The sequence below is a fragment of the Tursiops truncatus genome, chromosome 1 (genome assembly GCF_011762595.2).
Source record: "Tursiops truncatus isolate mTurTru1 chromosome 1, mTurTru1.mat.Y, whole genome shotgun sequence".
Taxonomy (NCBI): domain Eukaryota; kingdom Metazoa; phylum Chordata; class Mammalia; order Artiodactyla; family Delphinidae; genus Tursiops; species Tursiops truncatus.
This window is the reverse complement of record NC_047034.1, coordinates 134,537,818-134,550,532: the sequence shown is the minus strand read 5'-3', so window position 1 is coordinate 134,550,532 and position 12,715 is coordinate 134,537,818. Positions and strand designations below refer to the sequence as shown.

Sequence of the window (12,715 nt, the reverse complement as noted above, 5' to 3'; positions counted from 1 at the left end):
CCCCAACCCAAACGAGCCCCCAAGTGTCCCCGCTCCTAACCCCAGCGCCCCTCCAACCTCCCTCCACCCCAACTCCCGTACTCTGCCCCCTCCCCTGGGCCCGGCCCACTCTTAATAGCCGTGCAAAGGCGTCCCCAACCAGGACAGACCCTAACAGTGGCGAAAGCGAAGGTTCCTCTGACCCGACCTACGCGCAAGCGTACGCCCCGCCAAAGAAGCCCGGCCTCCTCACTTCCTGCCCTCGCCTCGGACGTGGACGCCTTTGGCTCCGCCCACACCGGGTAGTCAATACACCCGCCCAGAGTCTTCCTCCCAGAGAGACCCGATCCCTTATGAACTGTGGCGCTCTAGCGCCCCCGCGTGGCCGGAGGAGGGACGTGGCTGCAGGCAGAGCTGCTCGCCTGGAAACATCTTCACTTGCTCAGGTCTTGGAACCTGACTTGGGTCCATCTAATGAGTGATCCAGGCAAGGCTGTGCCCGCTGTAGATTCTAAGGCAGTGCAGACCAAAATGGAAGGGGATTCGAGGGCTGCCAAAAGGCTAAGGTTTTTTGGTTCAGAAGTTGCACTGATAGTAGTCTTTGGGCTGTGAAAACTGTTTTCACATGGCACATTCTAAGGAAGATGAAGAATAACCTGAAGCATCTGGAAGATAGTTGAAAATAGCTGGCTACAAAGTGATGTGTATAGTACACTTCATTCATTCCACCAAGAAGTATTTACTGGGCACCAAGTGCCTTCCAAGTGCCAGGGAAACAGCAAGACAGACCCTACTTTCATAGAGCTTATATCATAGTGAAGAACGAGACAACAAGCAAGTAAACAAGTAAATAAATATCAGATATTGACATGATCCCATAATTTCAAAGTCAGTTTGTTATATTTATATTCTATGCACAATGAAGAACATCCTAAAGGATGTAAACACTATTTTTAGGTATCACTTTTAGAGCGTTTTAAAGTAATTTTTTCTTTTATCTTGCTTGTCTATATTGTGTAATTTGCCTTTTGCTTTAAAGGAACTATGTTGGCATATCTCTGACCACTGGTTCCCTAAAAACTGAAGGGGCAGTTCCCTGAATCTTCATGGGCTTATCTCCCACCCTCTGAGGTGCATGTTTCTTACCAAGGTTTCCAATATACTAGCCACCTCTTGCTCATCCTGCCTGATTAGCATGATGTCATCAATGAAACAGGTGTGACATTCTGTGGGTTGACCAGGTGGTCCAGATCCTGTACTATGATGGATCACAGAGCTGACACAACAGCTGTGATCAGGGCTATTACATGATTAGGTCTGCAGTAGTTTGTAAGCCATCCTCCTGGTTTCTGAAGGGGCCAGACAGGCAAACTAAATGGAAATATGACAGGGACGACCATCCTTTGGGTTGTTCATGGGCATTAACTCCACCATCATCCCCCACTTCCCCTTGGATGAAATACAGGTTTTGATTTACTATCTCGACTTGATAGGGAGGGGACAGTTTCAGAGGCTTTCACTTGGTCTTCCCCACATGAGAACTCAAGGCCAAGGACCTAATGTGGGGCTTCCTTCAGCTTCCCAATATATATACTCCCAGTTATGCACTCAGAGTCTGGGGAAATGACCACTGGATGGGTCTATAGGCCCAGGGACCCACTGTAAGCTGGATGTTATCCAGGACTCCGCTTATTACCTGACCCCTAGAAGTCCCCAGTCTTAGAGAGAGGACTTGATAACACTTGGATTTCTGAGTAACAAGATCCTTTCAGACCCTGGGAAATGTCTGGGTATTCCTCTTTTCCCAATATATAGTCAGCTGAGAAAATGGTCATAGGCCATGGAGCAATCATTACTGTAAATACTTGTTTCAGTGTTTTAGGGTTCTTCTTCCTAGGGACCCAGCCACCTCTTTGGTCAATGGGTTCTGTGGTCTGGGTCTGAAAATTGACTCAGATGTGAGAATTAAGCAAAGAACATGACTTTTTATTGGGGTAACAACTCTGAGCCTCCTGTTCCTCCATTCTTTTCTTTTTTTAATTTAATTTAATTTTATTTTATTGGCTGTGTTGGGTCTTTGTTGCTGTGCGCGGGCTTTCTCTGGTTGCGGCGAGCGGGGGCTACTCTTCCTTGTGATGTGCGGGCTTCTCACTGCAGTGGCTTCTCTTGTTGCAGAGCACGGGTTCTAGCCGCGTGGACTTCAGTAGTTGTGGCACGCGGGCTCAGTAGTTGTGGCACGCGAGCTCTAGAGCGCAGGCTCAGTAATTGTGGTGCACAGGCTTAGTTGCTCCGCGGCATGTGGGATCTTCCCGGGCCAGGGCTCGAACCCATGTCCCCTGCGTTGGCAGGTGGATTCTTAACCACTGCACCACCAGAGAAGCCCTGTTCCTCCATTCCTGTGTCTTTCTGGTCATAGATGTTAAGCAGAACCAGTTGGCGGCCCATCTATGTTTTCCCCTAGGGACACCTTGTATTATTAAATACCTTCACAACCTCTGTGGATCAAGCCCCCTAAGGCTGCTCCCTTGACCTTGCCAGCTGTTATAGTAATCACAGCCCCCAGACTTCTGGTGGTTAAAGCCACCACCTGGCTTCTATTACTTCAGGATGCTATCATCCTCCTGGATATTATCAAGCCCAGCCCTGTGATTGCTTCTCTTACCATCATCCCTAGCTGGTACTCCTCTCATCAGTGCCTTCCTTGCCGTCTTTGTATACTATCTGTCTTTTGGGCCTCCAGTGGAACATAATCCTCTGTCTGATCTTCTGGCTCCACAAAATAAATCATTCCAGCAAGCCCACTTCCCTTGGGCTTTTCTTTCCTTCTTCTAGAGTCTGCCAGAGCAATTCAGATGGCTTCCTCTAAGGAGATTTCCCTTGGATGAAGACACCTGCCTCATCCAAGAATATGCCTTCTCTCCAGGGACAGTGCACATCCAATGACTGGTTAATCTGGGGGGACAAAGGCCTGACCCTTGGATTTTAATTGAGGACAACCCTGCAGGGCCATCCCAGGTCTCCATGGGACTGGCGGAGAAGCCCCACTTCTTCTGCCCAATCCTCTTTCCCTTCCTCTCCAGCAACTCTGCACACAAAGAATTCTTTCAGAATCTGTTTCTGGGGAACCCAACCGAAGGCAACTCAGTTTTCTCCGGAAGTAGAAGCTGCTTTGATACAGAAAGACTTTCAATCTCACCTCCTAAAGGAAGTACTGGAAACTGAATACTGAATTAAAGGAGAGACTAACTCTGAAGAATTATGAGGGATGAATTGTTTTAGCACCAGGCGTAGACAGAAGCTCAACAGACAAGAGGACTCTGCTGATCTAGATTCGGGCTGACAGCCAGGTGAGATGAGCACAGGATTTGATGAGGGTCACATATTTGATTGTCTGCAAGGCACGGGCAGTCTTGACTTAAAGTGGCCTTTCCTTTTTCTTGAATACGTGCTAGGCCTGACTGTTCCAGATGTTGGAGATGGCTGGCTCTGCATCTGAAATGCCCCCCCACATAGACAGTTGCCGCATCTTCATTTGCATATTCCACTCCAACAAAAATTAGCTTAGTATTTTCTCCATCCACATTTGACTTTGTAACTTTCCTCTCCTTTTTTACCTTCTTCTTCTCATATAGCATGAACAGGCAGGCCATTTCATTTTTTAAATTTATAACTTATAATTTTTTCTTTCTTTTTTTTTTTTGGCCATGACGCGTGGCATACAGGATCCTAGTTCCCCAAGCAGGGATTGAACCTGTGCCCCCTGCAGTGGAAGCAGGGAGTCTTACCACTGGACCACCAGCGAAGTCTCTTTTCTTTTTCTTTCTTTCTTTTTCTTTTGCCCAAATAGAATTGTCGCACCACATTCCAGTGTGTTATTTTTATAAATGGCCACATGGATTGTCATTGCACTAGCTTGCTGACTGCTCTCCCTACCTCTGTCTCATTCCCCTTGTATAAACAGCAGCCAACCAGACCCACTTCCTGAAGTTGGGGGCCAAGAGGGTTCAGTATGGCTCAGCAAGCTCCAGGCTGGGCCCAGGAGGAAGCCACAGCTTGGACACGTCCTTGCTCACTCTCCAGAGGTTAGTTCTCCAGAGATCCCAGCTGAGCACTTTTCTAAGAGTCAGTGCAAACTACTATTTCTTTACTGCACAAGTAAAGTAACACCACAGAAAAGCAAAAACAAAAAACAAAAAAGTACCCTTAACCCCACTACCCAGAGATAATCACGGTTAACATTTTGATACGTAACCTTCTTGAAAAGCAAAATTAAAATTACTTTAGGACTTCCCTGGTGGCGCAGTGGTTAGGAATCCACCTGCCAATGCAGGGGACGTGGGTTCAAACCCCGGTCCGGGAAGATCCCACATGCCATAGAGCAACTGAGACCGTGAGCCACAAGTACTGAGCCTGTGCCCTGGAGCCCACGAGCCACTACTGAAGCCCACGTGCCTAGAGCCCATGCTCCGCAACAAGAGAAGCCACCATGATGAGAAGCCCGCGCACTGCAACGAAGAGTAGCCCCCTCTCACCACAACTAGAGAAAGCCCGTGTGCAGCCAAAAATTGATAAATAAATAAAATAATTTAAAAAAAGAAGCAATGTTTAAAAAAAAACAGAATTAAAAAAATAAAATAAAATTACTTTAAATACTTAAAACTTTGGTAGGATAAAACATTTCTTACTGTTGTTTTAATGTGCATTCCTTTGATTCCTAACAATGTAAGCAATTTTTTATGCTTATCTGCTCTTTCGAGTTCTTCTTTAGCAAATTGTCTGTTCATGCCTTAACCTGTTTTTCTATAAAAACATTCATTTTTATCTTATCGACTGGTAAAAATATTTTATATATTTAAGAATTGTCTGTCCTTCACGTAGCAAACATTTCCCCTGCTTGACAGTTGCCTTTCAATTTTAATTCATGTCTGCATATATAAATAATTTTTAAAATTGTGGTATAGACAAATCTATCCATCTTTTCATTTTGGTTTTTGCCTTTGAGGTCATATTTATAGTCTGCCTTAATCCCAAAATTATGTATTTACCAATATTTTCCTCTAGTATCAATATTTAACGACTTTGTTCTTAAATCTTTAGTCTACTAGGAATTTATTTTGGTGCAAAGTAGAATAGAAAAATATAACCTAAAATATTTTCTGAATGATTAGGCCAGTGGAGCTTTTCCAAAAGACACATGCATATGCCCTTCCCATGGTGAGGACACCAAGGTAACTACTGTCCCAACAATTTATTGAACAGCCCATCCTTTCCTGACTCAGTTGAAGTGTTGCTTTTGTTACATACTAAATTCTCATAAATACCCACATCTTTTCCTTTGTCTGTCTGTTCTGGCACTAGTATAAGATTCTAATTATTCTAACTTCACAATATAGATTTTATTTTCAAATATTTTCTGGCTCTTCTTATACATTTCACCTTTAAGATGAACTTCAGAAATTTTTTCAAGTCCTCCCCCACCAAAAATGCATTGAGACTTTGATTTTGTTATTGCTGTTGTTTTTAAACTTAGATTAATTTTGAAGAAATTTATATCTTTGCAATGTTGACTCTATCAGTCCAGGAAGCTGGCACGTGTCTCCATTTATCCAGGTTTTCTTTTACGTCCCTCCATAAAGTTTTACAGTTTTCTTATATGAGTCAAAGCAGTATACTTTCTAAAGGAACTATAAACTTTGACTTGTCATCTTAGAATTACAGAATATCAGAACTGGAAGGGACTTAAAAATCATCTCAGCATCCCACTCAATCTGTAGCTGAGTTTGCCTCTCAAACAAGCAAAGATATGGGGTGTATTTTCGTGAGTTTTTTGACATGATGACATCATATTATATGTATTTTCTGTGACTTCAGTTTATCGCTTGAACAGCAAGTCTTGGAGAAATTTATATATCAATGTATAGAGATAACTTAATTCATTTTAATCACTGCCTAGTGTTCTATGGAAATGATATTGCATCACTTAACTTATTATTCCCCTGTTGTGGACATTTAAACTATTTCTGTTGTTTTGTTCTTACAAAGAACTCAGCTTACAACCTTGCACCCTAACTAAAAGTTCTCAAAATTCTATAGCACACAACCAGTGCCTGCAAAGGCCCCCTCCTCCAGGTGGCACAATGCCTTTTCGAAGAAAGGCTTTCCTTTGGCTTTCCAATGTCCTTCAGTTCTGTTCAATAAACATTTAATGAATGGGTGTTGTATAGTGAGCCCTGGAGTTTGGTAATACCCCAATTTCAACACAATAAAATTCATTACTTCAAAAAAATACTTGCTGAGTGCACACTATGAACCAGGCACTGTGTAGGTGTGAGGGCTCCAGGGAAAATTAACAATCCCCAGCCATTCTTCCGGACTCCAACAATTCCCAAAATAAAAGAGGGATCATCACAACATGGTACCCATTTATTTCTAAGCCCTGGATAATTATTTACCCATTAGACCAGGAGACCAGGCAGCAGATTCTCAAATAATTTGGATAATCCCTTAAATGTGTTGTGAGATGTCCATGCTTATATTCCTATGCTCTTGCACATGCTGTCTTTTCTATGTGGAATGTTGTCTAATTTGGGTTTCCCTCAGAAGGATACCCTGAGACAAGGAATCAAATGTAAGTAATTTATCCGGGAGATGATCCCAGGGAGCACCAGCTGAGGAGCAGAGAAGTGAGACAGGAAAAGGAAACAAGCCAATACATGATGCATTAACCAACTAGTTACAGACGGGGTCAAAGGGAGTGGAGTCTCTCTGAAGAGTGTGGGGAGACTATGTAACACACAGAGTTTTCCTAACTGGAGGAGAAAGTCGCCTGGCTATTTATCTACCAACTCCAGCCAGTCATTGGTTGAGTGCTGTCCTGGGGGCGATTAATTCTCTGCACTTGCGGCATCTTGCATATGCTTCTGAGGGATCCAAAAGCCTCAAGAAGAGGGATGCAGATGCTGGCTGTTGCAAGTAGAACCAGCGTGTGCAGAGTTATGGGCCAGACACCAACATCCAGGGAGATATGTGTGGGCACCACTGGCATCTACTACAAATGCCTTTTCTACTGTCACCTGGCTAATGCATTCTTCAAAACACAGGGCAGAAATCACACCCTCCGGCGAGTCCTGCACGCATCTGCAGCAGGCCTGGTGAGTTGCCCCACTTTTCTGTGTACCAACAGCACTCCATGCTTATGTTTTTCCTACTAAGAGATGGTAAGTGGTGGCTCTGAGACCCAAGCTGGCTCCTGACTCCAAATCCCAGAATGAAACCACTAACACGCTCCCGTACAGGTGAGCCCCTTGACTTGGAGATGCATAACTCCAGTCTCTGCCTCTGTCTTTTTTTTTTTTTTTGGAAATTTAGAATTTTATTTATTTTTTTATACAGCAGGTTCTTATTATCTGCCTCTGTCTTCATATCACCATCTTCTCTGTGTTTCTGTGTCCTCTCTTCTTATAAGGACACCAGTTATTGGATTTAGGCCCCATCTTAAGTCAGAATGATCTCCTCTCAAGATCCTTAGCTTAGTTAAGATCTACAAAAACTATTTCCAATGGGAATTTGAAGGAGAAAAAGTTCTTCTGTGTGGTTCTTAAATTAATAAAATACTTGACTGGAGCTGCTGGTGGCCCTATTGCCCTAGATGAGGAGGAAGTTGGCCTAGAAAATGAAAGCCAAGCCATAAGCAGAATAAAGATATAAAGAGAGAAACAGAAACCTGACATTATTTGAGCCCTTGGACCCAGCCATGCCTAAAGCTAATACCTGTCCTTCACTTTCCAGTTACATGAGTCAACAAATTCCTTTTGCTTAACTGGTTTGAGTTTAGCTGCTAACAAACACTTGCACCTGAAATAGTTCTTAATAATACAATCAAGTATTACATACCTGCTTTCCTCCTTGATTGATCCATTTCCCCTTCTCTTCTTCTTATACCTGACAAATTCCTGTTTATCCTCAGGTCTCAGTTTAAACTTTCTCAAGTAGACCTTCCCTAAACTGATCCCCACCTCCACCCCAGATTACATCAGTTTTACCTGATGGATGTTCTCATAGCCCAGCATTCCCTTATCACAACAGTTATCTCACATGATTGTACTTGCCTGTTTACTTTATTCCCCTATCCCAACACTACCTCTGTGCTGAAATGTAAGATCTTTGAGAACAGAAAAAAATTCTGTTTATTGCTCTATTCTGGTTTCTAGCATAATGATGAAAAGTAGTAGATGTCAAATGTCTGTTCATTCGCAACTTTGAATCTTCATTTGTTTTTCAAAGTGTGGTAAAGTAGGCTATGACCAAATATAAGTTATGGCTGCTGTATGTGTGTGTGTGTGTGTGTGTGGCTACTGGACAATTGTAATATGTCCTGATTAATTTTTAGTAGAGACACTGGTAATTACTTTTACCTAGGGATTTCTTAATAAAACTATAATAATAATTTTTTGAAAACACACAGGCTGATCAAAGGGAATAATTTGAAGAGGATAATTATACTCATGGAGGATGAAGATTATTGCTTTAATAGTATTAAGTGGTCTGATGAGACTAAAGAAAGGAAGAACTCAGTTTGCCAGCTCCTTAGGCATTTTCTGAAGATCTGGATTTAAATCTAAATAATACATCACCTTGAATTGTCCTTCTTTTAAATAATGTTTTCCCCCCTGATTATTGAAGCAAATTATAAGCATCATAGAAAATTTGGAAAATATGTAAAAGTATATTTGGAGAAAATGGAAAGCCCCAGTATCCCCACTGATGAATCTTTGTGTTTTATTTTGTGTGTATCTGTAATCAGGTGTCAGTTCAGATCCTGGCTCTTGCCCCCAGGGACACTCCTGGCCTTACCTTCTCAGGGTCCCTCCTCCGGGATTCCTGATTTCACTTACCACGGGTGTCCCCTTTTTATCCCACAGAAACAAAGAGATGCCTTTTCCTTGATTTCCACACTTGCATAGCTGACTAATCCTGAAAATCTGGGGGTAAAGACAAGGAGGAAATTTACATCGCAGTTCCGTATTCATCATTCATTCATTCATTCGTCAGGCACTGCCTTTAAAAGAAATGAAATATTAGAATTTCCTGTGCTTAGTCAAATCACACACTAGTGGTCCGGATGGAGTTGAATAGTATCCCCCCAAAATATATGCCCACCTGGAACCTATAAATGTGATCTTATTTGGAAACAAGTTCTTCTCGGATGCAATCAAGTTAAGATGAGGTCATACTAAACTACAGTGCAGCCCAATCCAATGACTGGTGTCTTATAAGAAGAGGGAAATTTGGACATAGACACACACAGAGGAAAGGCAGCCATAGGAAGGAGAGATTGAAACTGTCTGCCACAGGCCAAGGAGCGCCAAGAAGCTAGAGGATGCAAGAAATGATGCTTCCTTAGAGCCCCAGAGAGCACGTGGCCCTGCTCACACCTTGATTTTAGACTTCTAGTCCCTAGAACTGTGAGGAATTACTTTCTATTATTTTTCAGCCACTACATTTGTTGTGCATAGTTATGGCGGCGCCAGGAAACGAATACAGGGGTCAACCCCATGCTGAATGATCTCTCCTCTTTGCCTCTCCATCCTCTCCTCACCCTCATCCCCCAGCTTCTACCCAACTCCAAAAAAATATCCTCCCACTTCTTAATACAAATCAGTCTGGGTTCTTTCTCCTGCTCCCCAAGCGAGGGGCCTCCCTTTGTAAATCCAAAGGCTTATCCTTTGCTTCACCAGATGGGCGGTGGCCAAGGAGGGATTCTCTTTCTCCCATCCCAGCAGACTGTTCAAAGAAAACCAAGTGGAATAATGATTGATTTCTACACTGATAAAAATGATACCATTGCACTTGAAGATTAAAAACAGAAAGAAGAGAAAAAGAGGAAAACAAAAGCAGTTACGGTCAGTTTGGATTTAAAACAGCCAATTTTGCATTTAAATTACAAATGTGTTCCCATTTTTCTTTTTAAAAATGGAGCGGGGTCATTGTGTCACTTTGGTACTATTCCCCCTGCCCTTCACTTAACAATATATTGTGAGCACTTTCCCATATTAAAAAGTCCTCAAAAATTAAACCATAATTTATACAGATCCACAATCCCTTATCCACAAATTCAGAATGCTCTGAAAACTGAAAGCTGTTTTGAAAGTTTGGTGCCAACCCATTTGATGACAAAACTGACCTGAAGTGGCCTACAGCTATCTATGGTCTATTTATACCAATTAGTGTGGCTATTAATAAGTTTCATGGCAGAAATCTGGATGTGTTGATGACGTTGCTCCAGACCCTATTGAGAGTGCTAAATAATACACGCACGATTGTGACCAGACCTAGGAGGACCGCTGCAAGGGATCCCAGCACCAAGAAGTTTGCAACGACCAGCCATATGCTCTCCCCTTTTAGTATAAAAGAAGCCTGAATTCTAACTCAGCCGTGTGGCTGACAGGGTCTTTGTGCTCTGGCCGGGTATCAGGCCTGTGCCTCTGAGATGGGAGAGCTGAATTCAGGACATTGGCCCACCAGAGACCTCCTGGCCCCATGTAATATCAAATGGCAAAAGCTCTCCCAGAGATCTCCATCTCAATGCTAAGACCCAGCTCCACTCAATGACCCTCAAGCTAGAGTACTGGACACCCTATGCCAAACAACTAGCAAGACAGGAACACAACCCCACCCATTAGCAGAGAGGCTGCCTAAAATCATAATAAGGTCACAGACACCCCAAAACACACCACCAGATGCAGTCATGCCCACCAGAAAGACAAGATCCAGCCTCATCCACCAGAACACAGGCACCAGTCCCCTCCACCAGGAAGCCTACAAAACCCACTGAACCAACCTTAGCCACTGGGGGCAGACACCAAAAACAACGGGAACTACGAACCTGCAGCCTGTGAAAAGGAGACCCCAAACAGTAAGTTAAGGAAAATGAGAAGACAGAGAAACACACAGCAGATGAAGGAGCAAGATAAAAACCCACCACACGAAACAAATGAAGAGGAAATAGGCAGTCTACCTGAAAAACCATTCAGGGTAATGATAGTAAAGATGACCCAAAATCTTGGAAATAGAATGGAGAACATACAAGAAACATTTAACAAGGACCTAGAACAACTAAAGAGCAAACAAACAATGATGAGCAACACAATAAATGAAATTTAAAAATCTCTAGAAGGAATCAATAGCACAATAACTGAGGCAGAAGAATGGATAAGTGACCTGGAAGATAAATTAGTGGAAATAACTACCACAGAGCAGAATAAAAAAAAAAAGGATGAAAAGAATTGAGGACAGTCTCAGAGACCTCTGGGACAACATTAAATGCACCAACATTCTAATTATAGGGGTCACAGAAAAAGAAGAGAAAAAGAAAGGGACTGAGAAATTATTTGAAGAGATATAGTTGAAAACTTCCCTAATATGGGAAAGGAAACAGTCAATCAAGTTCAGGAAGTGCGGAGAGTCCCACACAGGATAAATCCAAGGACAAACACGCCAAGGCACATATTAATCAAACTATCAAAAATTAAATACAAAGAAAAATTATTAAAAGCAGCAAAGGAAAAACAACAAATAACACACAAGGGAATCCCCATAAGGTTAACAGCTGATCTTTCAGCAGAAACTCCCAGAAGGGAGTGGCAGGACATATTTAATTCAGGTTGAAAAGGAACCTTCAGGTTGAAAATTCAGGTTGGGTAAATCTATTTTGGGTAAATCTATTCTCCTCTCTGGGCCTCAGTTTCTTCATCCGTAGAATGGAGTCTTGGACTAAATGATCCTTTTTCCAGCTCTGACATTCTGTGATTCTATTTGAAAAACAGTGAAGCCAAAACTATGTAAGCAGGGAGAAATTACATGATTTAAAGAATTGCTCCAGGAATTCCCTGGCAGTCCAGTGGTTAGGACTTGGTGATCTCACTGCCGAGGGCCTGGGTTCAATCCCTGGTCAGGAAACTAAGATCCCATAAACTGCAAGGTGTGGCCAAAAAAAAAAAAAAAAAAAAAAAAAGAATTGCTCCAGTTAAGGAAATAGCAAGAGTGGAGAAAGCCCCGTGTGACCCAAACAAGGAAATCAGATGAGCTTCCCACAGGGCTCAGAAGACAAGTTGTGACATGCTAGGTGGGTCACACCTGCTCTTTACATTCCTTCCAAGGGCAGCCCCAGGCCTGTGCCCAAAACAGTAAATGTTAATTTGGGGGGCGGGGCTGGAAATCTGGAGGTGGAGACTAAACCCCTACAGATAGCCCGTTCTGGATAATATAATCCTGTGATTGGCAGAGGCAAGCTGAGTTTCAGAACAGAGCATGAGGGGCTCTTCCTTGGAAGAAATGAATAAGAAAGGTGTCTCAACCTGTTTGGTATCTGGGGTAGCAACCTGGGCCAGAAAGCCAAAACAAAGGTTCTAACCTCTGGCTTTGGCGCATGGAGGATGTGTGATCATGAGTTACTCAGCCTATTTGGACCTCAGTTTTCTGACATGTGAAATGGGTGTAATCTATAGGAGAGCAAAAAATTTAAGATATACTGAACTCTAAGTGCCCAGATCATTCTAGGCACTCCTATCAATTACCTTCATTTAATTTTTTGTAATAGACAGAGATTGGTAGTTTTCAACAGATGAGGAAACTCGGGAGAGTTAAGTGACTTATTGTCCAGTAGAGCAGGATTTGAACTCAGGTTTGTCAACACTTGGGTTATTACCAGTAAACCAATGACTCAGAGGTGACACAT

The 12,715-nt window shown here is 42.7% G+C and overlaps 1 protein-coding gene across 2 annotated transcripts in view; it reads right to left on the bottom strand.

The window, feature by feature from the left end:
- Positions 1–7,978, bottom strand: part of OMA1 (OMA1 zinc metallopeptidase) — an 83,241-nt gene extending 75,263 nt beyond the window's left edge. The window contains exon 1 of one of the 2 annotated variants that reach the window (XM_033865921.2): positions 7,873–7,978. The gene's annotated coding sequence lies outside the window, so the exon portion shown is untranslated. Of the gene's footprint in view, positions 1–149; positions 217–7,872 lie in introns of those variants that run through there. The other variant, XM_033865918.2, reaches the window with a different exon arrangement.
- Positions 7,979–12,715: the final 4,737 nt, after the last annotated feature.